Raw genomic sequence first — 26637 nt, forward strand, 5'->3', positions numbered from 1 at the left:
GTTAGATTAGAACAGATGAAAGGGAGAACACTACCTCGGCCGAGATGGTTTTTAAAAACGCTCTGTAGATTTGTTTCTAAAAATTGTAGTTTAAAATTCTAATTTGGAATTGTGCAGCATGCGGGAGGTAAATTTAGATTTTGGGGAAAGCACCTTTTGTTAATGCTCCCTGCACATGCATGTGGGATTAAACCGGTGGAGCCGTACAGCATCCCGGAAGGCTTTCAAAATCATCAGCCTCAGTCAGGTCACCCTTTCTGCTGAATCAGGATATCAGGGTGTGGTATTTAGAAAAAGAAATTGAAAAAAGACAGCATGATGCAGGTTGGATTTGACATGACAATAAAGTATTAAATTTCAGACACAGGCTGGAGGTCCGCGGGAGCTGTAGCGAGACAGACTGCGCCGCATCGTCTTATGAAGCGCTCCATCTCTACCGCAGTGTGACAGCATGAGAACATGGCTGGAATGCAGGATGACAAGGCTGTGTGGTGGAAACAGTCAGCTGTCATTAATATTCAGCGCAGACCTCTCTTGTCTTGCTGGACCTTTGCAGAAAGTCTTTCCCCTCCAGAACAACAGATAAATTGTCTGTAGTGAATGGAGCAGCTGAGGCAAAGCTGTGCCCTTTCCTACCACAAGGAGCTTTCCTCAGTGTCACTGGTTCGGCTCCACACGTGGCACTCACAGGGGTCTAAAATCCAGGGGTTTGTATAAAGAAAGGGGGGTCAAAGTTTCGCTGTAATGCCGTCATGAGAAAGGGAAGCAGAGAGACAGAGAGGGAACCTTATTAAGACCTGTGCTCCAGCGGCTTAGCTCTCAACTCCTGAGTGAGTTTTATCAGAAAAGACCCTTCAAGTGTGACCACAGTAATGAACCTATTAGCTGTGAAATTGAGTTTTCTGATAAATAGAGAACAGATGAGAGTTTGAGGGACCAATTCCGCATTTCAACTCTTTTGTTTGAATTTCATAATTACATTTGAGCATCAGCGCTTTTTTTTTTAACCACTAGATTTGTACATGTGCACTTCAGTTTTCTACTTAGCTTCTTTTGTTAAGTATGCAGCATAATATTAAGAGGACCAGTTTCCTTTATAAAAGCATTAACCCCACACAATAGCCACTGTTCAGGGTCTAAGCTCAGTATAGAGGGTCTGTTTTATTCAAGGTAGTGAATCAGCAAGTGGCTCAGTCTGCAAACTGCAAACAGTCCGCTCCCTGAGATTGCATTTTAATCAACTGCTGTGATGAAATTGAAAACTTCAGGATCTCATGATGCAAACATCTTCTGTCTGCTGTTAATTACTGCTTGAGGAGGAACGTGATTTGTCTTCTTGCTGATCTGTATTCTGCAGCAGGACCTCCAACACATGATTCACTCTGGGCGTTATAATTAAAAGTCAGACAAGTAGTATCAATGAGCCTCATGCAAGAACCAATTGTAGTTAAGTGGTGCACTCAAACCATTTAAGATTCTCAAGTTTATCCCAGATTAATTTGTTGTACTAGTCATGTGATGGACAGTCTTCTCCACAAGGGGAAAGAAATATTTAATTTAAGAATTATAATCTAGCACATTTACGCATTTACATTTAATAACATAAATTAACTAAATTAAATACACATAACTTTATGAAACTATTCTGATCTCTATATTACCATCATCATCGTTTAAGCATGTTTTGCTTCCTCAGAATCTTGTTCCAGTAAACAGCATCCTGTTGCATCCACCAGTGGAGCATCACATATACACACACATACTCTCTCATTCATCTCTGTGACTGTCACATCATCCTGGCCACATCCAAACAACAAATAAATGTATTTTTAGCATCTTACTTGATGTCAGATTACTCCCACCTTATTCATGTCATGTCTGATGAATAATGGAGATGGAAACTTTTGACCCTGAGCCACTATGGACAATGTCTACCATAAACTATGGACTCATTATTGCAATTTGCAGTCATTGATATCGCTATTGATTGTCGCTCTTTTTTGCTCTTAATTGTGTCAGAACATCTAATACAACTCCTGATTCTGCTAAATTTGTTATGATTAGATTTGTTAATTTGGTGGTGGAGGCAGTAGTCAAACATTTCACCTAAGTAAAAGTACAAATAAAAAGTCAACAACGTACTAGAGTATTACTGAGAGTACCACACTAACTTAAGTGTGTGAGTACTTGCTTTTAGATAGACTTAAAGTAATAAAAGTACACTTACTTGCAGAGTGTACAATATTCCCTGATGCAACAGTCTACTACATCATTATTGTTGAGCCTCTTCTGAATCCATGTTTCTTCACCAGTGATGCTACTGCTCTCATTATTGATTACTTTTAAAAGTATTTTTTTAAAACTATGAACATTTAACACAGTGCTTTTTAAAATGTAGTGGAGTAGAAAGTACAGACATTTGCTGATGTACAGGAAAAATGAAGTACAGTAAGTATGTAAATGTACTTTCAGTGTTGACGTCAGCACAAATTATTTATCGTTTGGTAACATTAAAGTGAAACTTGTCAAAAATGGAACAGACGAGTTGATGTAGAAAAGTGAAGGTGTCAGTTATGCTAATGATCCACATCTCACAAACACTTACTCATGAACAGCCATTTATCAAGTTGAAATGAGCAACATACCACATGTTAGGGCAGTAAGGAGAGTTTGGTGAATCCCCGCTGGAGCACTCAAACCCCACAGAGAAAAAGAAGCAGATGTTTAGGATGAAAATACAAAACTTTTCCCTCCAAGGCATCTGTTGACTCTTTCTGCTTTGCATTCAAATCAACCTGATGATACTCTCTATTTAAAACTCTACACATTCTCTCTCTTCTCATGCTTTGAGTTCTTTGACACTGTTTTGACAAAATCCATGTCATCAGTGTGCGCAGGGGAGTCAGGTGTTTTGTCAATCTGGCGAACCAATGAATTGCACAAAAAGGGCCCAGACAGTCTCAGCATGTACAAAATGGTCCCACAACACTTCTCTTTTTGCTTGGATATCCTGTGACATCCAATCAACATATCCCATTGTGGCGAGTGTCAGACCCCGGCTGATTGATTGTAGTTTCGCTTTGCCCCCCCCCCCCCCCCCCTTCAGTTCGGAGCTCGGCTCTGCAATGACAGAGAGGACACACGGATGAATAATGCATGTCTGTATCAACCCATCTTACAAGAACAATGCAAGGAGGGGAAGAGACAAATAGATGGTGAGAGGGACAGATGGACGGAGAGAGTGAGAGAGCTGCTCTGACGGGTCGTGAACACAGAGTCATGATGACACAATCTCAGTTGTGGCCGACGCAACATGTGCAATAAAATCACAGCGACTTTCACTAAGTTAGCTGCACTACCAGATGACTGCTCTTTTTTTTATGAATATCACTGCCAGGAAGTAGAAATTAAAAAACTTTCAGCGGGTGAAGGCCCCTCACTAGCTTTTCTAATTAAAGGTCACATATATCCTCAGGAGGTCTCCATGCTGAATTTAAAAATTATAGGCCAGAGCCGTTACGTGCCATTCCGTCTTCCAGAATCGAAACTGAATAACTCAACACTTGCCACAATGAAGTATTAATTCTTGGACCAGAACTCAGAGGTCACACTCTAGAATGGCGATCGTTGATATTGCAGAAAGAAAAACCTTGTTTAATAACCCTGGCGAAGTGCCATCTATGTCCATGGGTCTAAGGCCAACATATTGAATTTGTATCAGTACCAGTAGCTCTTTTTTTGGAAGCTGCTTAATCACTCTGCCCCAAAATAGTATTATGCTCATACCCGCGTCCTTCTGTTACACTCCATTAGACAATATGGTTATTTTTGAACATTATAGTTCTCCAATAGCATCAAAGTGATTCTATCTGATGCTAAATACAAAGGTGGTTTCATGTGAAGTGGATGAGAAGGAAATGGAGAGAAACGGGGGAGAGGGCTGACACTTAATCTTGTGATCTGTCTTGTATGATGTGTTCTCAGTAATTAAGCCTAATTAAGATGCATTCGCAGTAATCTCAATAGACTGAATGCCAAAATAGGTATGCACGTTCACTATGGCAGTTATAGCTTATGTTGGGTAAAACTATATTAATAAATATAACCGGGAAATAGGATTTTTATTTTTTAATCATTAACATTTACTGCTGTAGAACATCATTCCTTTACATAGAGCTGGCTTCAGTTTAAGATCTGGTTCCCAAACTAGGGGTTGGGACACCCTGATGGGCCGTGAGACATAGAGTAGGGTCGGAACCATGATAAATACATAGAATAATACGAATAAAAACTAGAAGGGCAAGAATGCATGGCTCTGCCAAGACCCAACAAAAAAACAAATTTAAACTCGCTATACCTGGATTTTCGTTTGGATCTGCACCCCATTGTACACACTTACAAAAATCTTTTTCATGAAATATTCTATTAGAAATCAATGAAAATGTTGATATTAATGAAAGTTAAAAAAACTATCCCGGATCTGCTCCTTGATCCACACCCACATTTAATGGGTTCTTCCTCTTCGTGCCTCACCACTCCACAAAATGTCAATTCTGTAATCCTGCTTACAAACAAACAAACAGAGGAGTTAATAACATATTTATCCATAATTGTTGCAAAATATTAAAAACATATTCAATACAATTCAAATAAAAACTATGCAAATAGGAAAATGTGCAATTCTTTTCTTTCTCCACATGATCCCTGGGGTGATTATGTCAGATTAGTGACAGCAACAGTTGCAGTTTTTTTTTTGTATTGTAAACTAGCTCAAATCAATATCCTTTGGGATGATGGGGGTCTCAACTTTCTGGCACTGTTATTTTGGGTCTTTCAGAAATATTTGAATCCGTATACAACTATGCGGTCAATACAAAAAGTTTATTTTAGCCGTGTCAGGAAATTAGCTGGGTCATGCACAGATAGAGTCAATACTAAAAACATGCATGATCAATCCTTACTGTATATCTATCACCATTAACTATGTTTTCACTACTTCACACAGCTGCACAGGCTGTAGAACCGGGTGACAGGATTGTACCTTCTGCTGCAGTACTCCTCATATATCATTTTTTATAAAGCTACGCATCTCTTTATGTCTCTGTGTACATGGTGCGAGTTGTCATGCTGCAGAATGGATTTGGGAGCAAACAGACGGCTCCCTGATGGTATTGTGATCATGGACAACAATCAAAAATATCCCTAAAACGTCATCAGCAGCAGCTTGATCATGTGAGCAAAATGCATATAAATACCATCACATTCTCTTTTTTCTTTCAGCCCACCCACTCACACCTGCAGCGTCATTTGGTGTCTTGTGTCTTTGAGAGTCAGGGTAACTTTTTTCATTCGTCTTGAACATCCATAGGATTTCAGTGCATGCAACTTATGACAGATTGGTTTTTAGGCAATTCCTATGAGGCAGAGTATTGGGCAGAGTTCGTTAAGATTGGAGAACGACTCTTATGAGATGAAAATATGAAACTAGTTTTTTTCCAAAGTGAGTATCTTGGGAATAAGCTTTAAGAAAGCTTCTGAGGTTTAGTTTAGGTTCAGTGTAAACAAACACCTCCAGCATGAGAAGAAATCCTTCATAAATACTTTGGGTATGAATGTATCTGAAACAGATTGACCGCCACATCAAAGTCCCAGACTATAATTACTTTTAATCCAGCAGTTGTTGCCAATTGCAGAGAGATTTGAATGTGACCCAGTTTTAGGAGATTACTTGCGTTCTTCTGACGTCACAGTCTGAAACGCTAGAGGCCCGACAACTTAGACATGAAGGGAGGACGTGTTGAAATGTTTGAAACCCTCTGCAGAATACAGGGCGATGGGAACACGCTGCTTGAAGTCTAACGTCTCGTCAGCCTCAACAGAATATTAAAGTTGGAGTTACTGATTTCACTTAGCTCTGTACTTTAATAATGTTTTCCTAAATCTTAGGTCCAACTCTCTGGAAGAATCAGTGATGGTGAATATAGGTTGCTGCATCATGTGTTATGTTATCTAATTCTACATTTTATAAGCCTGCGTAAATATGCCTCTATATGGTGTTTGATATATATAATTATTTATTTAAGATATAACAATCAGGAAGTTAATCATTGTGATTAGCCAGTAAAGAGCTTGTTGAAATAACAGTTTGTTTCAGCAGTAACATACTGTAGCAGACTTTATTTTCCACTTAATACTCAAGCCATTAGACAAGCCAACCGATTGTTTGATTTTATTACATTGCATTGTTTTTCTACCTAATTTAATACCATTACTTTCATGGACTATTTAATAAGGACAAAGACGATTCAGTCTCTCGGGGACCTCACAGTTTTGTTGTAATTAATGTGACCCACAGTGACTGAATTTGCAGCCCACTCTCTGGAACAAGCCACAGAGCGTGTTGGTGTGATTTATGTCCTGAGGACTGCCTCAGATAACTCTCGGGTAAAACAATGTTTCCACATTGCAGTAACAAGGAGGAACTTTGAGTTTGTTTGTTTTTTTACTTTGGCTTTTTTAAATTCGGTCTGAATGAAGAAAATGGGGAATGCGGGGCAGGACAGTGTTAAAAGTGGTTAGCACTGTCAAATCATAGAATCCCGGCTTGGTGGGTCCCTTTATGTGATGTTCTCCCTGTGTCTGCGTGGGTTTTTTCCAGGTACTCCAGCTTCCTCTCACAGTCCAAAGTCATTCACTGGGGTTAGGGGAATTGAAGACCCTCAGTTGGCTGTAGGTGTGAATGTGAGTGTGAATTGTTGTTTGACTCTGTAAGTTCGTCCTGCGATACCCTTGCAACCCTGTCCAGGGTGTTCCCCATCTCTCGCCCTATGTCAGCTGGGATTGCTTGTGACCCTCAAAGGATAAATGGTAGATGGATAGATAGCTGTAGATAGATGGATAGGTAGATAGAGGTACCAGGATCAGGAACTGGTATCAGGAGAGAGAGAATGCATTGGTGCCTTTTTCTTCTAGTGTGATTGTTTTGTATAAAACTTTTTAAAACCTTAAATTGTGAGCTCTTAACATTGTATTCATTTTATGTCTCTGCAATGTCAACAGTGGATGTGGATGGAGAGATTCAGTTTAACATATTTCAGGTTGTCGTCCATCCAGATACTGTACATTCACTTTATACGGGCTATATGTTTGTGGTTGGTGTCATGCTGTAGAATGGATTTGGGACCAATCGGACGCCTCGCTGTATCATGGTGATGGATAAGAATCTCAATATCAGTAGTGACATCAGTAACCACAATGATCATATAATAAAAATGCATATAAATACCAGAACATTCTCTATACTGACAGCCTGCCCACTCACACCTGCTGTCATGGGGTGTTTTTGGGCCTGCAGTCTGAAGACAAGCCAATGATTCAGAGTAACTTGTATCCCCTGTAAACCTCCACACTGACAGCAGCCATGGCTGGACACATTATTTTTAGGTTGTCCATCCGTGCATCTTTCCATACATCTGTGCCATTCTCGTGAGCACAGTATAATTGTCCCAGTTGACTGGCCTGGACCAGGATACACAACTGCAGTGACTGTACTGATTCAATGAATTGCTTTTTCATGTGAGTGAAAGCATATTCCCTATGATTTCTGTAATTTCGATCACCAGTTGATAACTGAAACATAAAACATATTTTACGGGCGAAATTTGGTTTATTTGAATTATTCAAATTATTATTTGAATTTGTCCAGAATCAAACTACTGTAGAGGTGAGTGGAAATATAAGACAGCTAAGTGTCCTTGTGAAGTATGTTGCTGGCTAATAGATTTCATAGTCTGCTCTTGTCCTTGGACATTGAATCCTCCCATTTCTGAATTCCCCCAAGGCAAAAATTAGCCCTCAGTCTGTCAGTGGCTAATTGCTTTTTAATTGAGTCTCCACAGGTAGTGTACCTGTTTGTGGAGGTTAAAAGGAAATGATGTGGGCAGGACACACATGCTGTTGTGGGTTTTTTTCTGTCTGTCGTTTGGCAGTGAGCAGCAGGAAGCAATGTCCTCAGAATATAAGTGTTATCCTTTGACTCGCTCTGCTTTCACCTCACTGCTCTTCATCTAACATGCTCTTGTGTCATGGTGTTCAGCTCTGCCTCTTATTGTACTGTCCTTGTCCACAAATGCATAAAAAAAATATTGCCCCACTTTTACACCTACTTGTAGGCCAGGAGGGTAACAATTATTTTTATTATATTATATATATCAGCAAATCTCAATATATATATTTTTTTTTTACATGAGTTGAGATCGATAATTATCACAATGAATCTCGTATTATTAATTTTCTAAGACTGATTTTTGAGTGTGGTTTTACAATTTTCCTCACCATGCATATATATATATATATATACTTAACAATAAGAAAGGGTGATTTGGCTGTGGCTGCTGACAGTGAGAGGAGAAAGTTATACTGGAGTACTCACCACGGTCCTATGCCCTACACACACACACACACTAGAGAGCAAAGCAGATGGTGGAGGAGAAAAATAAATTGTGAAGGACGTGCAAAGAACAACTACCAAACATGCCATTATGTGGGTGTGAAACACAGGTGAGAAACTCGCAGTTACAAAGATCTATTAGCTTCTTGGGTGAAAGCAATGGACGCCTAGCAGAGTATAACAAAATAACACCCAAAAGGCCGGCTCCTTAACTTAGGACCTAAATAATATGAGGACGAAACAGAAATAAAACAATAACAAAGCAAATGTATATCATCAACAGAACAACACAAAATAAAGCAAAACACAATGTTCGTCAGTGACAACAGATTAAAGGAACTGCCAAACAAATGCATAAAATAAACACACGCACACTGGCATTGAGCTCTCCTGAAAACACTCAGCGGGAGGGTTCAACACTGGGAAGCGAGAGTCGCCATGAAGCAGGACCCAAGCATCGCACTTAGCTGTCTCAACCTGTCACACCAGAGGTCAGATGAAAAGAACCGCATACCAAAACTAACGGCTTATGTAGGAAACCAAACAAATAAGAATTCACGAAGTAGGAGGTGCTTAGGCTCTTTAATTACCGGATACACCATAGCATCCATAAAGTTGTTGTAGTCCACGGAGACAGTCCAACCTCAGAGCTTCAGCTGAAGGTGTGTGGATAAATGCAATGAATTTCTCTCTCTCTCACACTGTATGTTCTTTAACTTTGTGTATCAGTTACTGAGAGCGATGTTCTTTCATCTACTGCCAATTCTGTGGGAAGTTCTGGATTGCAATATTTTGTATTGTCCAGCCCGTAATGCGTTTATTCCAAAAGACACAGTTTGTTTTATTATTATTCATTTATATGTTTATAAGCCCATATTGTTGAAACCATGGAATAAAGCCGGTAGTTTTATTCATGACTCACTGGGTTGGGTTGACATTGGTAAAGGGTAAAATATCACTGACAGTGTCAAGTTAGCATTTTAAGGTATATGGGTCTGTTTAATGTTGCAGAGCTGCACACTGCCTGAAAATTCCCTTTTGCTATTGCACCACCAAACATCCTTTCATTTTCTCAAAGCCTGTCATTCCTCTGAACCACACATTGCTCTGCAGCCGGCATTTTGCCTAGCCTCTTACACACCTTTAATCTTCTTTCCATTATCCCTCTTGTAAGGTCCATTTTCCACTTTCCATTATCATTCCCTCACAGTGCCCTCTCTTCGAGAGTCCATATATGTAACCTTTTTACAAACCTTTTCTTTCTCTCTGACCAGACTGAAGGACAGCGTCACTAATAACACCTTATACAAAATGATTGTTATAATCATTCTCAGCCAAAGGGCCTGTGTGGTGTCCTAACTGTGGTCAGTTAATTTTAAGTCACACTGCGGCAAAAGTCTTGAAATGAAAGAAGCATCTGGATCTCATCTTATCTCCCCTTTATCCAAATCAGCAGCTCTGTGTATTGATCAGAGTGGAGAGTGCATTAGTGCCTAAACATGGACTCTCGCTCTCAGCCTGGTAAAGATATGAAGGTGTATTGATCGTGCTGCTCATCTGACAGCTGCCTGTTTTGTATGTATCTTGTGTATGCAGCTTGTTGCTGCCCAGTGTTACCTTCAAAATGTGATGCAGGTGCACTCTGTTGGTTTACTGTCATAAAATTTGATCATTAATTAAATGTTTCCTTTACAAATGAACTCCACTGGTAAGCAGAGTGCTGTAGCTCCCTTCAGCAGAGCACCATTATAACGTCATCATGACATGAAACGTGGTTCAGTCAGACAACTCGTATTTGAAATGTTTATTGCCGAAGCAGAATGGAGTTTGGGGTCCAGGCTCCGTGGAGGGGCTGAACAGTAGCTGCGGAGGGCAAATTGACTGATGGGAAATTTTTGCAGCTTAAATGGACCACCAAATTGGGAGGGTGTGTATGACAGAGGTTGTGGGGAGTGAGGCATATCACCTGAGCTGCCTGAACTAGCTCCCAAGCATCGCTCCATTTCTTTTTCCTAAGTCTGTGAATTTTGCCACCCTGGAAATCACAATTCAGTCTAATTTTTCCACATCCACAGTTAAGGAGAGCAGCTCTGCAGCAGTCTCAGGCTGTTGTGGACAAAACACAGTAGATCACAGTTTTGATCGGCTGTATTTTAGGTGATGCAGCTCCTGTGAAATATGTCTAAATCGGCCTTGGTTTCGATTGGCTCGGAGTCGGGACATTTCTAATGATTTATACCGCATATTGCTTCTCAGATTGCTCCTTGTAGCCTGTTGTTGGAAATGATTCTGCACAAATTTCCAGTGATAGGACAGCGTATTATTCAGGTTCAATTACATTCCCGTCCCGAGTTTTTGCTTCAGTGTTGTACACAACATCCTCATGGTGTCACTTCACGTCAGGGTTAACACAACTAATTGGCCGCTCTCTTGTCTGGCACAGGGTCATTTGTCTCCTTGTATAACATCTATTAATTATGAATAAAATCAGATCTTGCAGTGTCATCGCTCATACTGTGACTCCCATTTGCATCCACTCTGTCCTTTGGGCAGCTCGCACGTTTTCGAAGACAGTTCTCTGAATGTCTGAAACACACACAACATTTCCTGCACAGGCCTTTGACCATTATGTGTGTTGTGTTCTCTCAAAGTGGTTTTTCAAATGGAATTCGCAGATATAACTCTGTGCTCCTGTATCTTTTTCCCACTCATCTTGCTCAGAGCGGCGGAGCAGAAAATGGGAGTGCACTGTATTGCATTGTCTGTGTGTGTGTGTGTGGGCGCATGTGCTCGTGCATGCTTGCAGTGGGTGTTTAAGAGATATCTGAGAATATGTGCATGTGAATTATGCAGTGTTTTCTGGTTTGCTTCAGGGACATCCAGTTTGTTTATCAGCGTGCATCATTATCATTATTGAGGTACAAGCTAATTACATTGATTTGTAAAATCACATGCTTTTCAAACTGAGACATTTCAAATTTGCAACTGATGTTAAATAAGTCTCTTTAATGATGTTGCACAGGATGGAAAGGAGGGGCTGTGTGTGTGTGTATGTCTCTGAGTGTTTTTTAGGAGAGGGAGACAAGGAGGCAGAGGTGTGTGTGTGTGTGTGTGGTGTGTGGTTGCAGGGAGGTGAGAGTGAAGGAAGCGAGCTGTGAATCCATGATTAATGCAGCATTGCCCTTGTATGTTTCAGAGAGGAGAGAGGACGGAGGTGAGCCTCTAACAGCATTAGAATTCAGCCTGTGCTCCAGGAGGAGTCTGCTCTGCCCGTGTACAGATGCTCCGCTGCCTTTCAGATTACAGAATAGACACTTCACAGACACTTGAGTCTGGATGCACACCGACCAGCTGTTTTCCAAAAACCTAGTCCTCTGCATGTACGCTATGGTATGTCTCCTCATCTGGTCTCTGCTGTGTCTCGTCACGGCTCTCATTCTGAGGCACAAACACTAACAACCGTGCCTGCTGCCTCCATTTTTATTCAAACCCCTTATTTGAGCTGCTGGTTTGAAAAGGTACAATGGAAGTGAAACAGAGTTGCCTCAAGGGGGTTGATCTTGAGCTGACTTCAAATCCTTTATACTGCTGCTGTATTGTTGTTTGGGGTGTTGCTTGGAGTAGCGAATGCAGAGACTGTTGGCTTACCGGTAAACAGACCGAGGCGCTTTGGCACATAGAAGAGTTAGTGCCCTGATGGTGCAACATTTGACGTCTACGGTAGCGTGCTGCCTTATCATTTAAAATATGATGTATATAACTTTTGTTCTGTGCGTCAGCAGCAGCCCAGACTGGAAGTTTCATACTGCGGACAAAGTCGCCCCAGTTTATATTATTACACGTGACACAGATCTGCAGTGGAAACCTGAGAGCAGCTTTTTTTTCTTACTCTAAATAGGACGCTTTTGTTATAACCTTGAAAGAAGAGGCGATTCATCTGCTTCAGCTACTAAAATTTAGGGTGAAACCATTCAACAAATCTCAATTTATACAAATATATTACTACCAGAATGGATCGACATAAGGAAAACTACAATTAGAAAATAATTGTTTTATGAAAACTATAAGAGCAAGATATCATAAGCTGCTTTTAGACATACACCGAACTTCGGATAATCTTCTGACATTCTCCGGAGTGACACCCTCCATAGCATCACTGCGAGCGAGTGGGTGTGTTGATGACGTTTCTAACACAAAAAGAAAAACAAATATCTCAGGATGAAAAGGAGTGATGATGGCCGACGCCTCTGTTGATGAGCTGTAAACACAAATATCTCACCTGAAGACTCTGGAGACTTTTCTGTTGCTGTGAATGCGTCTGACCCGGAGAATCTCCCGCTGTATTTTTCATTAGGAAGCCAAACTCTTGACAAAGTCCGGACTGCAGTGTGCGAACATTCTGAGTTAATTTCTGAAAATTGCTGTAGTTGATCTTGATTTAGTTTGACAGTGTTATAAACCTCACCACTGAATACTGAGTGTTGGATACTGACATGTGCTGGTCAGAGGCTGCTTCTCAATTCCTACATAACAGACTGTAATTGGCTGCATTTGTAGTCCTATAGCAATTTTCTGCCCTTTTTCAGCCACTTACACACACTACCTTATGCTGCCTTTTTTCCATTTCACATCACACTGCTGGCAAAACCGTTGGCATGATTTGTGATCTTCTGGTTTGTGATCCGCCCAATCTCCTGTGCCACTCCTGCTCAGAAAAGAGAGCAGGCTTGTTATAAGCATCACATTCATTAGTGAAATTGTTGTAGAATCGAACCCAAAACGCTCAACAAGCAGAAATGGACATAAAAAATTTGACGTCATTAAATCAGAATGGAAAATCATACTGGACTGAATAAATTGTGTAAAATGTCACAGAAGCTAACTCATACCCTGACTACCTCTGTGTGTGTGTGTGTGTGTGTGTGTGTGTGTGTGTGTGTGTGTGTGTGTGTGTGTGTGTGTTTGTGTGTGTGTGTGTGTGTGTGTGTGTGTGTGTGTGTGTGTGTGTGTGTGTGTGTGTGTGTGTGTGTGTGTGTGTGTGTGTGTTAGCGGAGCTGTTTAATCATCTCTTTTTAATCAGCAGTGCTGAGATGATCACAGCTGCCAATGAACCAATCGATTCCTGCGTTGTCCTCCAGTGCTTGTCGTCCTCCTGACGTCCACACAGCTTGTCAATGTAGTTATTTCTGCTCCTGCCTCAGGTCACATATCGGGCTCAACCTGCAGTAATAAAAACTACTGTGTCTCAGACAGGTGCTGCTCATTGTCCAAGGCACACTCTTTGGTGTCACTGGGTGTTTTTGACACTTAGTAGTATTATTTATCAATGATAATTAATCGATATAATATAGTTATTTCTTAAGATTTATTATATACGATGTGAATCGATTAGATACGTAATGGATCAGATTTGATACATTTTGTTAAGGTAATTTTTCCAAATCCAAATGTCCTGGTAAATATACACAGTTTCACAGTTTTTAAAAACACACTGAAGGGGTCCTTATCTAAAATGATCGTGTCATGGGTTTATGTAAAAAAAATAATCTAGATCTTTAAATAATATTTTAAATAACTTTTTTTCCCTGTAATATAATCACATTTTTTGTCTCTGAGTAATGAATAATGTTAACCGCACATTTTTCCCACCTGTGTCACGACGACAATTTGAAGTTCACACCTGACTTATTTTACCAATTGCTGATCAGAGCGAAGAGCAGGTATCCCGCAATTCTATCTTTTTGATGTAGATGTCTTGCCCCTAACAATAAAATCAGCGAGCCCTGCCTGCCTGTGTTCAGTCAGATGTAAATCAGTTAATCATCCCACATTCATCTATTTACATCTCATATATTTGATACTGTTGTCTGTATTTTTCTAGCAGCTTTTATACCTGCATAATGCAGTGGAGGGTTTGTGTCCGTATTGTGTGATATATCAAGAATCGCTGGCCAAAACAAAGAGTCAGCTTGATTGATTGATACGTAATGTTCATAAGTAAATTTTGCTCCATAGTAATTTGAATTCATTTAAATAATACAGACAGGCAAATAGACTGATATGCTGAAAATACACCATTTTCTTCTCATTCCAGTTCAACAAACCGTAAGACAACAATCATTTATGGAAAAAGGAGTATAATTATCCATCAGTCACTTATTCAAGTCTGCACTCAGAAGAATATATAAATTTTACAATTTAAATAAATTGTGTCTGTGAAGTGTCTTGGGTGCACGTCTGCAGAAGAGTCTTGTTTTGTTTTATATTTCATGACAGAGCAGAGCCGTCAGCTCCTCTCTGTTCGTGTGTCAGCCGCCTGTCTGAGCAGACTTTCTATTGACCTCTTTTGCACACAGACAAAGTATTTTTGTTGCCCTCTGCTTCAGTGCACTGTGGAGAAGGATGACAGTGTCTGTATAAACAACACTGGAGTTATGCACCACAGAGTCTAAAAAAATGAAAACTTTTGCTGAGGCAATATTCATTGATCTATTTGCACTCGTAGAAGAACAGCAAGTGATAAGATTTCCTTTTTAAGCTTCCGTGATGGTGACAGCAATTACGTTTTCAGGTTGTCCATTGGTACGTCCATATGTATGTACTGTATGTTGATCACTGTGACCTTACAAATATATTGTTGGTCCTGTGAACGTAAGATCTTAGTTTGAAACGCCTCCATACTGCTGCTGTGGTGTCATCCAAGTGTCCTTAAGCCCCGACATTCAAATTCAACTCAAAACGATGTCATTCAACAACACACTTTTAACCTAAATGTCCTCTGATATCCTCTGGAGCTGTGTTCCCGGGTGGATCACAGCGGACACTTACGCTACAAACATGGCAAAGTGATGAGTGGATAATGAGGGAATTCAAATTTTGGGGTGAACTATTCTGTACAAAAGTTCCATTCGACGATGGTCCAAGGTCACTGTTTCCTTACGAAACCTTTTATTGCCTTGTGAACAAGTTATCTTAGAAACGCCTCCAGATAATCCTTTCAAATTTGTCACGAATGTTCAGTTCCTCAAAGTAAAGAGCTTTGTTTTTGTCCCAAATAAAGAGGTTTCATGTGTAACAGTTGTGGGAAAAAGCAGGTCTCCTCTGCTCATCCCTTTATATGTAGCATGAAGAAAGAGTCTGTCCGAATGTTAGGGTGAAAACAACAACAACAAGCAAGTAGAAAAGTCCCAGGGGTCGGCCATTAGTGGATGAGATTCTCTGGAAGTCGGAGCTGTTATTGGTCCTTCCCATGGCTCCCATGACTCTCAGCATTTCCCAGCACCTGGTCCCCAAAGTGGGGTTTGTATCTGATACAGGAACGTGATGCTTTTGTGTGATGCAGGTTTAATTACATTACTTGTGTAGAAGTCAAGTTCTCCACCTGTGTGGTGTATAACACGTTGCTGGGCTGTATCTTTAGATGACATAGATTCCCTCCCTATACAACACTTACAGTGATAGTTGAATGACTTCCATCACTTCACCTTCAGATGCAGGATTATCTTTCTCTGCACACCTGTGATCTTTTGCTTATGCAGCTGTATTTTACTGCTCATGGAAGGTGAAATTCCCTGCAGTCTCTTGACCTGATCATTTACAATATTTGTTCTAACTGAGTGTGAAAGCTGTAATGAATATACATTTTTAAAAAGGTAGAGTGCATATATTAATCAAAGGGGCAATTATCTACATCCTGCTAACAAAGCTGAGTCATTTTATCTCATCATGCTCAGGAACGGGTACATTCAGATGGATACTGGGAGATGAGGCTCATACAGATAATTACGTTTGGGATATGATGATGAATTATCCGCAGACTTTTTAATATAAATAAAAAAGGTCCTCATAAATGTGGTTAGTAAACCTGCCATAAGTGCTTTAAACCCCTTGGGACAATATTAGCCTCAGCTAATTAAACAGTCATGTTTTAAACTTTTCATTAAACATTTAAGTTCTTGTCTCATGAAGAACTATTTGAGGAAGTTATAACACAGATAGACACAGAATGGATGTATATGCAGAATTCTATGAGGTCTAAACATCTTATCGTTTAAAACTATAAGATCTTATTTAATATCTATTATGATCTGTACAACAATTAAGATCTGTGTATTAACTACTGTGGAGTGTGCAATCTGCTGACTCTGGCACTGCCCATTTACTTGCTTTAAACTATGTTTTGTTTTTAATAGCGAGATATAGATAGATATCTATATATATAGATAACCTTTCGTAGACAGACTTGAGGACATAAATTGAAGCCAGATTATTGTTCCACTACATCTGCTAGCAACGCTACTTCCACTTGTAGACTTTAAGGCTGAAAACACAGTGTAAATGATGCCTTTCCAGTTGAATATGAATGTCGGGGCTTGCAGACACTTGGATGACACCACACAAGCAGTATGGAGGCATGTTGGGGTTTTTTTCTGTTATTTTATGCTAAAAAATTGATAACCAATTACTTCAATTGTATTGGATTTGGCTGCAACACTGTTTATCCCTGAGACTCCAAAAGTGTTTTCTTTAACCCAGAAAAGGCCCTTTATATTAAAAATACTTTATATTTACATTGAGGGGGTCCTCCCTATGGAGGCCGCCATGTTTTTAACGATAGCCCAGACTGGACAAACTAAACACCATTTGAGTTTTTATGACAACTGAAGGCTACCACAGGTTCATCACAGGTTCACCACAGGTGTCATGTTTGGAAGGGGAGGGTGAGGTGAGGGGTGTTCAGCTGCAACATGCAATTTCACCACTAGATGTCACTAAATTCTAAACACTGTACCTTTAAACACTTCACCCACCCCTCCATTGGCATAGTTTGGCATTTTTCAGTGAACTTTCTCTTTGAGGCTCATTAGTGCAATTCCATACCTTGTTCATTCCTGCTATCAGAATTGCATGTAATGATAATCCGCAAAAAGTAAAAATATGTACCTACAGGGTTTAAAACCATTGCGATGTATAGAACTCTATCCATGCATATTCTGAACTGACTATAATTCATCATGTCAAAACTCAAGCTTAATGTTGCTAGACTGCATTTCATAGTGTATTTAAAATACTGTGCTGTGTTCAGTTACTGTTGGCCACAGCCGCAAACCAACTGCCTGGATTATTATTCTTTGCTCCTGCATCTCGACTCTAAATGATTTTCTCTTCTGTCAAAGTGTAAAATTATTTTATGTTCCAAGAGATTCATTATCACTGTGGATTAGGACAGAGCACATAAAATGGTGCTGATAGCGCACCATCCATCACATGCCAGTGTTCAGTGCACAGATCCTGTGCTGATCTGCAGCAACAAGAATAGTGCGGATATAAATACTCCAAAAGCTGTGTTGAATTTTTTTTTTTGCTGTAATATTTATGTTCTCGATAAAGATTTTTTTCTTCTGTTGATAATTAGTAGTATTCCTGCTTCAGTGTGTGACACGGCACTTCCTGGTTATCAGATTATGCCCCTGCCATTTCTGCATCTCTGTGAACGCCGTCTGAACTCTGTTCACCTAATCAGGCCTATGGGTGTACTTAATGATATCTATATTTCTTTGGGCTCAGGGCTATGAAGCTGCCATTTATAGTAATGTAAATACATTACAGTCCCCTTTCAATAAGATTTCATTTCTCCTGGATGCTCGCTGTATTAGTCCTGCTGGACCCAGATCTACTCTGAGGCAGGTTCCACATGCCTTATTTTTCATGTGTGTTATAATCTTCCTACTGAGCCCCAGGTCGGAGGCTGTTGTCATCATTATTTCCAGGCTCAGCGTAGTGTTGCTACAACCCAATACGAACCCAAACCTCCATCTTGGCTCCGTGGTGATGCATTTCTCTACGGTTCTCATTAATAACCACTGCTGCATATGGCTTGGTGAGGCTGGTGCAGGAAGAGATGGGGGGAAAGTGGGGCACATCACACGATCAAGCATAGACATTTCTAGAAGCAGGAGCAATTGATAGCACAACATCGGAGACCATGGGCTAATCACTGCGATGATCCAACAGTTGAGATAAAGGCAACATCCATCTTGCAGCAGTTATTTTCACTGATGCTGCTGGGAAGTGTTTTGCTTGTATTTAACAACTGAAAGATGTTCAGAGTTATGGCTCTGCATTAATCTTTTAGGAGATAACACTGGAGCAAGAGACGCTGAAAGTCTGGAGTAAAAATAAAAATAGCATCCAGGCCCCAGTGTTCTTCAGAGTGAACCCAGTGTTCTTTCTCTGGCTCATTTTTGGTGACTTTTTAAAGTATTTATAAAAAAACATTCATGTACTATTCGAGAAACATACTGGGCATTGAAGTAGATTAAAATTAAGCTGGAGTTACAGTCATTCATTTTTTTACAGACGAGTAAATTTAATAGATGAAATCAATGTCTGGGTCATTGCTTCTGCCATTCGTATGAGTGCAAACTGTGTGTAAAATGGGAACCATTAAGATCAAAATGGGTTTAAACATGTGAAAATTCTCCAAAATAAATCATAAGTAGTTAAATGCATAAAATTCTCAATTTAGCCATCATTGATCTCTAATGATGCTTCTCAGAAAGTATGATTTATTGCGATGAATATCTTCATAATGAAATACAATGTCCTGTGCACCCCTGCAATCTCAGTAAAGTGCATTTGTCTGCAAAGGCCCAACAGTCCCCTTATGAAACCATATCAGTCCCCTGAATATGCCTGATGTTTTCATCAAGATTCATGAATTATTCCTTTAAGGAAAATGTTGAGAAATGCCCTATCACGCAATAAAGAAGAAAAGAATCCTGCATCTGCCCCCTGATCCAGAGTCACTGACCCATACTGCATCCTTCCACCAGGTTTCGTGGAAATCAGTCCCATAGTTTTTGCGTAATCCTGCTAACTAACAAAGAAACCACCTGGAGGTAATTAATTGTCAAGAAAATATTTTCTGTTCCATTGTACCTATTATGTTTCATATTGTTATAATACAATGTTTCTCCGCAGCACAGATCTGGTCATAGGTCATATTTTTGTGTCTGAATGTGACGTTAAAACACAATTTTTAGCGTTTGTATTGTTTATACTTTCATGTTATGTCCGTGCTGATTTTCCTTTGATTGTTGTTGGCACATAGACTGTGATGCTGCGGATGTTGCTGTTGATATAATTATGATATTCTTCATATCATAATTAGATCTAAAAAGCAGAGGTGGGCCACTGCCAAGATGCAGAGCTACGGCGCCAAATATCAAAACTCTGTAGGGATGTAATCCATAAATCCAGAGCATATTGTGTTCACTGTAGTCAGAACATATTTTTCCATTCATCAAAATGGTTTACATTGGACTGGCTCTACTCCAACATATTAAGTTTCCAACTACTGTAAGTAAAACCTTTCTATATTTGACAATTTAGCTCAAATAAATAGTAAATCAATCGCACCCACTACTTTATTACTGACTAATGAGGATGTTTTAAAGTTACAAGAACAAAATGTTCCCGAGGGTAATGACACAATATTTCACAAAATATTTACATAACATTTCAGAAACAGTTCACAATATTAAAAGAAAGAGTGCGACAACACTGGACAGAACCCAAGTCCCTGCTGACAGTTCAATGTCATTTCCTGTTCCTTGCATGGATTTTAAACTGATTAGGAAAGAATGTCAGAGCAGTTTGACTTATAAGGTTATATTTTTAATACCGGAAATTCATTTGATGTGATTCTGGATATGCTTTCAACATATTATGGCATTAAAATGTCCTGTGGAACCCAGGAAGTCCACTCAAAAGAATTTGGAGGAGGGTTGTGTTAGAGATGTTAGGGATTCAAACTGTGTAAGACGAAACTAGGCATCATTGACATTCTTGTTTGTTATCTCAAACCCAAGTACAGCATAATTATTTGATAGTTTAAGACAGGTGAACATGCGCTTGAATTAAAAGGAGAAAACAATCCCTGACAGCTGAAAACTTGTCTGCAAGAAATTATTGAGCCCAAATCACAAATTGTGTCCTTTGCAAGACTTTTCAATTCTTTTTAAATGTTCAGTGAATAAATGCTGTAATCTGTGACTACCATAAATATAGGAAGTAGGTCTGTTATCTGTTTGTCTTTTTTATATTTTGCATAGTGTGTTATTGTCACTGATACCTTGCTGCTGTGACAAAGGAACTTCTCTGTGTGGGATCAGTATAGTATATCTATATCCATCCATCCATTTTTTTTACAAAGGGCTTTTTTGTTCACCTCCTTTTACCTCTAGCTTTAAACTATTAAACTCTGAGCATACTCCTGCAGTTGTGCATAAAGATGAACTTCATAGACTTCCTCATGCAATTTGTAATGAGAGCTGTTTTTCTGATTCTGCCCATTCCCTACAAACTCTTCACTGTCTTAAACTAGAGAGTTTTATTTTTTTTACGTGCCACTCATTATACTGATCGTCACCTATTGTAAGTGTGAACATCCAGACATGTCGCTCCATCTGTTGGCAGGGAATGGTGATTATAAGCTTGTGTTAGAGAACTCAGCGCAGCTGAGCTGTCCTGAAAGTCATGTGGTCGGAGATGAACCTTCAGGCTGGATGAATTCATGCTTCTGTGAAGTGAGAGGAGGCCACAGGAAGTTTTTCACCCTTTTCAAAAACAGCAGTTGCATCATCCTCTCAAAAAAGACACCACTGATCACTACAAACAACAGAGGCCTGATCGTTTGATAGCAATAATAGTGGTGGTGAGAATCAGATGAGAAGCTGTGGCGTCGATACAGTCTCCTCGTCTGTCTGTGATCCCTCTAACTTTTCCCGTCTTTCTCATCCCCAGAGTGTAGCTGTCATCTGCGGCCCGAGCTCAGTTTCTTAGCTGAGACGATCTTGTTTCCCAGAGTGCAGCCCTACTGGTGTTTCATCTCTCTCTCTCCTGCTGCTGCACAGCTCTCAACAACCTTCAAGAGAAACTCTGGAACAGAAGAGGTAGGCTGACCTGACCTCTGCCTTTACGTTAAGTGGGTACAATTATATGATGTTTCTTCTTCGGACTTCCATATGTAATAGCTGCCTTGTACTTAATTGTTCACTTTGTTAGTTTCTTAGAAAAATGAAAAAGGGAATAATGAATTGTTTAGTGAAGAGAAATTAGTGTAAAGACAGACTTTATTTTACTGTGAGATTAACCTTAGCATGGAAAACATGGAGAATAACATGTATATCATAAAAACCCCTATCAAAAACAGACAAATGAAAGATTACTGATTGAGGTCAGAGAGCTATATAACCGGTGGTGGAAGAAGCCAAGAAAAAGTACTTATAAATGGACAAAAAAGTAAAAGTACCACATTAAAGTGAGTAATATGCTTAAGGTATTAAAAGTAAAGCTACTTGCAGAGCTTATTCTCTAATGGAAGAAAATTTGCTACATGGCAGCTCACTGAATACAGGTAGTGTTTACTCTGTCGATTACTTAATATTTATCAAAATAACTAATATAGCACAATTTATTTCTTGGGATTTCTTCACTGACCAAAAGTCCAGTTTTCGTGCGGTATTCATTCCTCCTGTGTCCGTGGCTGCAGGACAGAACAGTCAGACAGATCAAGATCAACACTCTCCCTTATCTACATAATATGTGACGAGATGAGAGAGGACTGGAGCGCATTGATTCATTTACAGATTTTAATGGTGCAAATGTTTGTCTTCGTGACTATTACGTCTTAATCACTGGAAGAAGGAAAAACACGGCCTGCAGTCCTTTCCTGTCGTTTTTCATCCACAGTTTCTGTGGAAATCAATGTTGATAAAACATAACTTGCAGCCACTGGTCGAACCTGGGAGCAAAAGCAGGTAAAATGTTTTTTTAAGTAAGCAGTAATGAGTGAATTTTGTCATGCTTAGCACTGTGACATTTCTTAAACAGGATATATCAGATAATTATTTTACAGTAAGAGCTTTCATGCACTGGCTTGGCACAATAAAGGAAGAGCTGTTTAGTCCACAGCCTTACTTTGAATGTGCCTGAAAGTGAAATAAATGAATTCCAGAATCAAGTGTCAACACACATTGAGGCTGTGATATGTTTGATGATTAGTTGTGTTTCCCTGTGATGCTATCTGTAGTTAATTTTTAACCTTCAAGGTTTTTACCATAGATCATATTTAAAGATGGACGACACATCTCCTCTCCCTCCAATCATCTAGAAATGAGGCCAAAGTATTTTGGATACGATCGCTGCCGTTTTGTGCCTGTGAGTCAACACAGTAGCAAAATCTCTCCGATACACACGCTTGACCAATCATGAGTCAGTCTTATCTGTCAATCACCTCATTGTTATAAGATCAAATAACTTTTTACCGGAAACAGCATTTGAACAACTAACACAAATGACAAAAACCCAAAAAATATTTTCAAGTTGGGGTTGGTAATTCTGAAAAAGATAGCAAGAGCAGGCTACATTTTGAAAAAAAGCCCCAAACACATTGACGTACACTGACTGACAACTGCTAGAAGACAACTTTTCTATGACGCACTTGCTCACTTCTGACTATCGTCTCTGCTTCAGTGGTGTAAGACTCTCCGGCTGTGGACTCTGTTGATGTGCAGTGAGAGCACGGTCTTGCAGGTCCGTACGCCACATGAAATGATTGGCCATGTGTATTACAGTCCTGCGAGGGCCACAGACACTGGCTTTGATTCTTTTTTATTGATGGCTATCAGGGAGAGGATTTCAAGAGAGGAGGTGTTTCAGAGACAACTTACCAACCCTACCTTTAACTTGCACTCTTGCTCTTTAGTTTGATCCATGTCCCATCCACTAACATGGAGGAAGCAGGGTTTATGACATATTGCAACCAGCCAACAGGGGGCGATGGGGGATTCACTTATGGGAAGCTGTCATGTCAATCTTTACATCAAGCCTATGATTTTACAGATAAACTTGTAGCATTTGGAAGGACACGGTTGTGCAGAGAAGTCTTATGAAAACCAAAGGTGAATGCAGTAATGATTTTATGGTTAGCAGGTGGCAGACGTACCTAAATTTTGCTGCCCTAAGACAAAAAAGTGCATTAAATTTTGCCTTTAATTATATGGCTGGTTGCTTTGTGTAGTATCTGGCAGGGACTTTATCACAGACGTGGAAATCCTCCTCTTTGAGCCTAAAGCCCTTTGTGCAGAGTAAAAAACCTGATCCTACATTTTTTTTCTCGATGCAGCTGGGAGTTGCTTTGTCAGCACTTTGTGAGCTCCAGGTCACTTCAAGGAGGCAGGTCAATTCTCCTCTAATCCAGCTGGTCGTGATGATACCAGACTCAACCATCTGTGACACTTGAGGGTGTCTGAATAGTGACTGATTTGAGTCTGAAGATGCGCTGCTGACAAGTAACAGTGATGAATGGGCTCATTTAAGTAGCTCAGTTCCTCAGGCTACATCCAAACTACTGAGTTTTCTTATGAAAGCAGCATTCCCAGACTAAAACGATTAGTTAGATTTTAGTAACTGAATTGTTGCGGATTGGTTGAATAATAGGTTGTCTCCCATATGTGTTCGCATCATTTTAAAATGCAGTAGTTAATGATAGGAGCTTGACGTATGGGCGAAGGCTACCTTGTGACCAAAAAGACTTCAAATGGAGCAGCCTCTGAGTTTCCAAACTAAAACACGACCAGCAGTATTTCCAAACATCTCCATTTTAGCAGCTCTAAAACTCTGGATTAGTGTGGATGCCAGACGTATCTGTAGCTGAAATGATGCATCTTCAAACGAAAAAAGAGTAAGGTCAGGAGCAAGGTCATTGCAGGGGCTCAAGGAAGTCGCCTACTTGGAAAAAAAGGTGACAAAAATCCAGGACCAAGTATTCAAAGTATAGGTCATGGTGGTTGTAGCATCAGTTAGTGGATCACAGCCTTGTTTGTAGGGAAATAAATTATTATATTAACTTGAATGCCATGCATACCACTGTGTGAAACTGCAAAGGTCTGTGGGGAACACCCAAACATCTAGCACGCACAAAGTAACCACCCAGAAAGTGATGGTACAACCTGCAGCTCTAAATGGTCTCCAGCTTATCCTACAGAGACCGGATGTCACGCCGTGTCTTTGACAGTTAGAGCAGCGGATCTCTTGGTATTTCCCCCCACACTTTCACATTCTCAATATGAACCCAAATCTGTTACAAGAAAAGAAAGTAAGAGAAACTGGGTTAGTCTCACGACACATGGTGCTCCAGAAATACCTGCAGGTGATAACTAACTGAGGTTTTGTAGCAGGTGTCCTGTCACCTTCACCATTATCTATGCATCATTCCTGTGGGTGGAGGTGGTAATTAACTGTTGCTTTGTCATTTTTAGAGCGTTGCCATGACAGCTCTTTCTGTGTCTCTGTTTCCCTTTACTTCTCTCAATTACTGTCTCCTACTTCCCGTCTTTCCCTTCATCCTTTCGTCCCTCTAGGTTTATCTTATTACATTTTCTCTTGTCTTTATTTAATATATTCACCGTGTACAGTTTTCATGATAGAAATATCACAGGAGAGCAGTTGACATAGAATCTCCTCTCCATACATTTCAGGTGGGTGTGTTAGAGTGTGTGTTTGAGTGTGTGTTCATGAGTTCGGGGTGGTCCTGATGGGCTGACAGTGCCATCCATCATGGTCAGATAAGGTCATAGGCTCTGCCCAGTGGGCTGCGGCCTACAGGTAACAGCAGCTACAGCACAGTGTCTCTACCGTCATCCATCTACAGGATGTCCCTGTGACAGGTCCTGTCCACTTCAGTTTCTCTGCACTTCAGATAAAAACAAATTTATAGCTGTTTGATCTTTGTGGCTGATTTACAGTCTCGTCAGTCAGTGTTTTTTCATGAGTTACTGCCAAGTTCAACAGTTTCTTAAGTCTCAAACCAGTTTTTCCAAGTTTGACCTCCTTGATTGGTTAATAGAAATAAATCTGCAACTATGTTGATAATCAATTAATCAATTTTAAGTCATGTACAACACATAAAAGTCAAACACTCGCTTGTTTCAGCTTGTTTTTGCATTTTGAGACAATGGCAAATCACTGGGTCAGTGCCAGTGCTCAAAGAAACACATGCAAAAGAAATCCGACAAAATCCAGGAGCAATTATTCAAAGTATTGGTCATTAACTGAGAGGCAACACTAAGAAAAGGGAGAAACATGAGAGAGCATGAACACAGTTATCAATCTGGCAAAGATCAACTAAGCACATGTAGGCTGATATAATTGGTCTATTGACAGGAAACACATCCATTGTCAGAGTGAGAAGCAAAGTGGCGTCATTACCAGGAACTAAACTGATTAGAAATGGTTTTCAAAATAAAACAGGAACTACTGGATGCATGGGAAACATTAGGAAGTTGCACATTTCTCAGTTTTACGTCATCGTGAACTGAATTGAATTGAACTGAACTTTGTGTTTTGGACTGTTGGTCAGATGAAACGAGCTATTTCGTCAGCTTGTGCTCTGGGAAATTGTGATGGACTTTTTCACTCTTTTTAATACGCTTTTATTATTGATTGTTTTAACCTGAATGTTCAGTTCATGTTAGTCAAATAGTGACAAAACAGCCGCATGTGAAACACGCATACATATATAAATACTCTACAATAAATAAATGAAGATGCACTGCATTATTTACTGCTTAAAATTTTATTTTTGCTTCCTGATTAGGTATTTTTTTAAATTGTATTAATTTAGTTTTGGTCATGTTTGAGACATTTATTTGTGTTTTTATTGTACTGTGTTGTGAAGTTTACTTACAAAATATCATCGAAACATTTTAGGGTTAGTCATATTCATTCATTACAATAATATTAAATGGGATCACAATATACAGGTGTTGCTTTTTTAATCCATCCATCCACCCCCTGCGCAATTTTTCCCATTAAAATGATGGTTTTCCTCTCCGGCCTCGCGGCCATCATCTCCAGACAAATTGAGTAATAAAATGAAAAACTGCTTGTGGTGAAATATCAAATAAGGAGGATAATAAATATTAATGTTTGAAAGTGGAAGTGCGATATCATCACAAGATTTAGTTCAAGAGGGGGATGACATTTGAGAGATGATATCTGAGGCCTGCAAAAGCCCTTCTTTCTGTTTTTTACATGTTTATATATGGAGAGCGGAGCAGATGAAGACCAGACATGTCAGCAGCAGCACACTGCTGTCCATCATGCTTCTGCCTCTTTTTCTG

The 26637-nt window shown here is 39.8% G+C and overlaps 1 long non-coding RNA gene across 1 annotated transcript in view; it reads left to right on the forward strand.

Annotated features, from left to right (window-relative positions):
• The window catches only part of LOC138410826 (uncharacterized), a 52225-nt gene extending 29893 nt beyond the window's left edge, over nucleotides 1-22332 (forward strand). The window contains exons 3-4 of the long non-coding RNA XR_011243443.1: nucleotides 21257-21405; nucleotides 22205-22332. This is a non-coding gene — a long non-coding RNA (uncharacterized lncRNA). The remainder of the gene's footprint in view (nucleotides 1-21256; nucleotides 21406-22204) is intronic.
• The last annotated feature ends 4305 nt before the right edge of the window (nucleotides 22333-26637 follow it).

The sequence above is a fragment of the Paralichthys olivaceus genome, chromosome 7 (genome assembly GCF_024713975.1).
Source record: "Paralichthys olivaceus isolate ysfri-2021 chromosome 7, ASM2471397v2, whole genome shotgun sequence".
In the NCBI taxonomy this organism is placed as follows: domain Eukaryota; kingdom Metazoa; phylum Chordata; class Actinopteri; order Pleuronectiformes; family Paralichthyidae; genus Paralichthys; species Paralichthys olivaceus.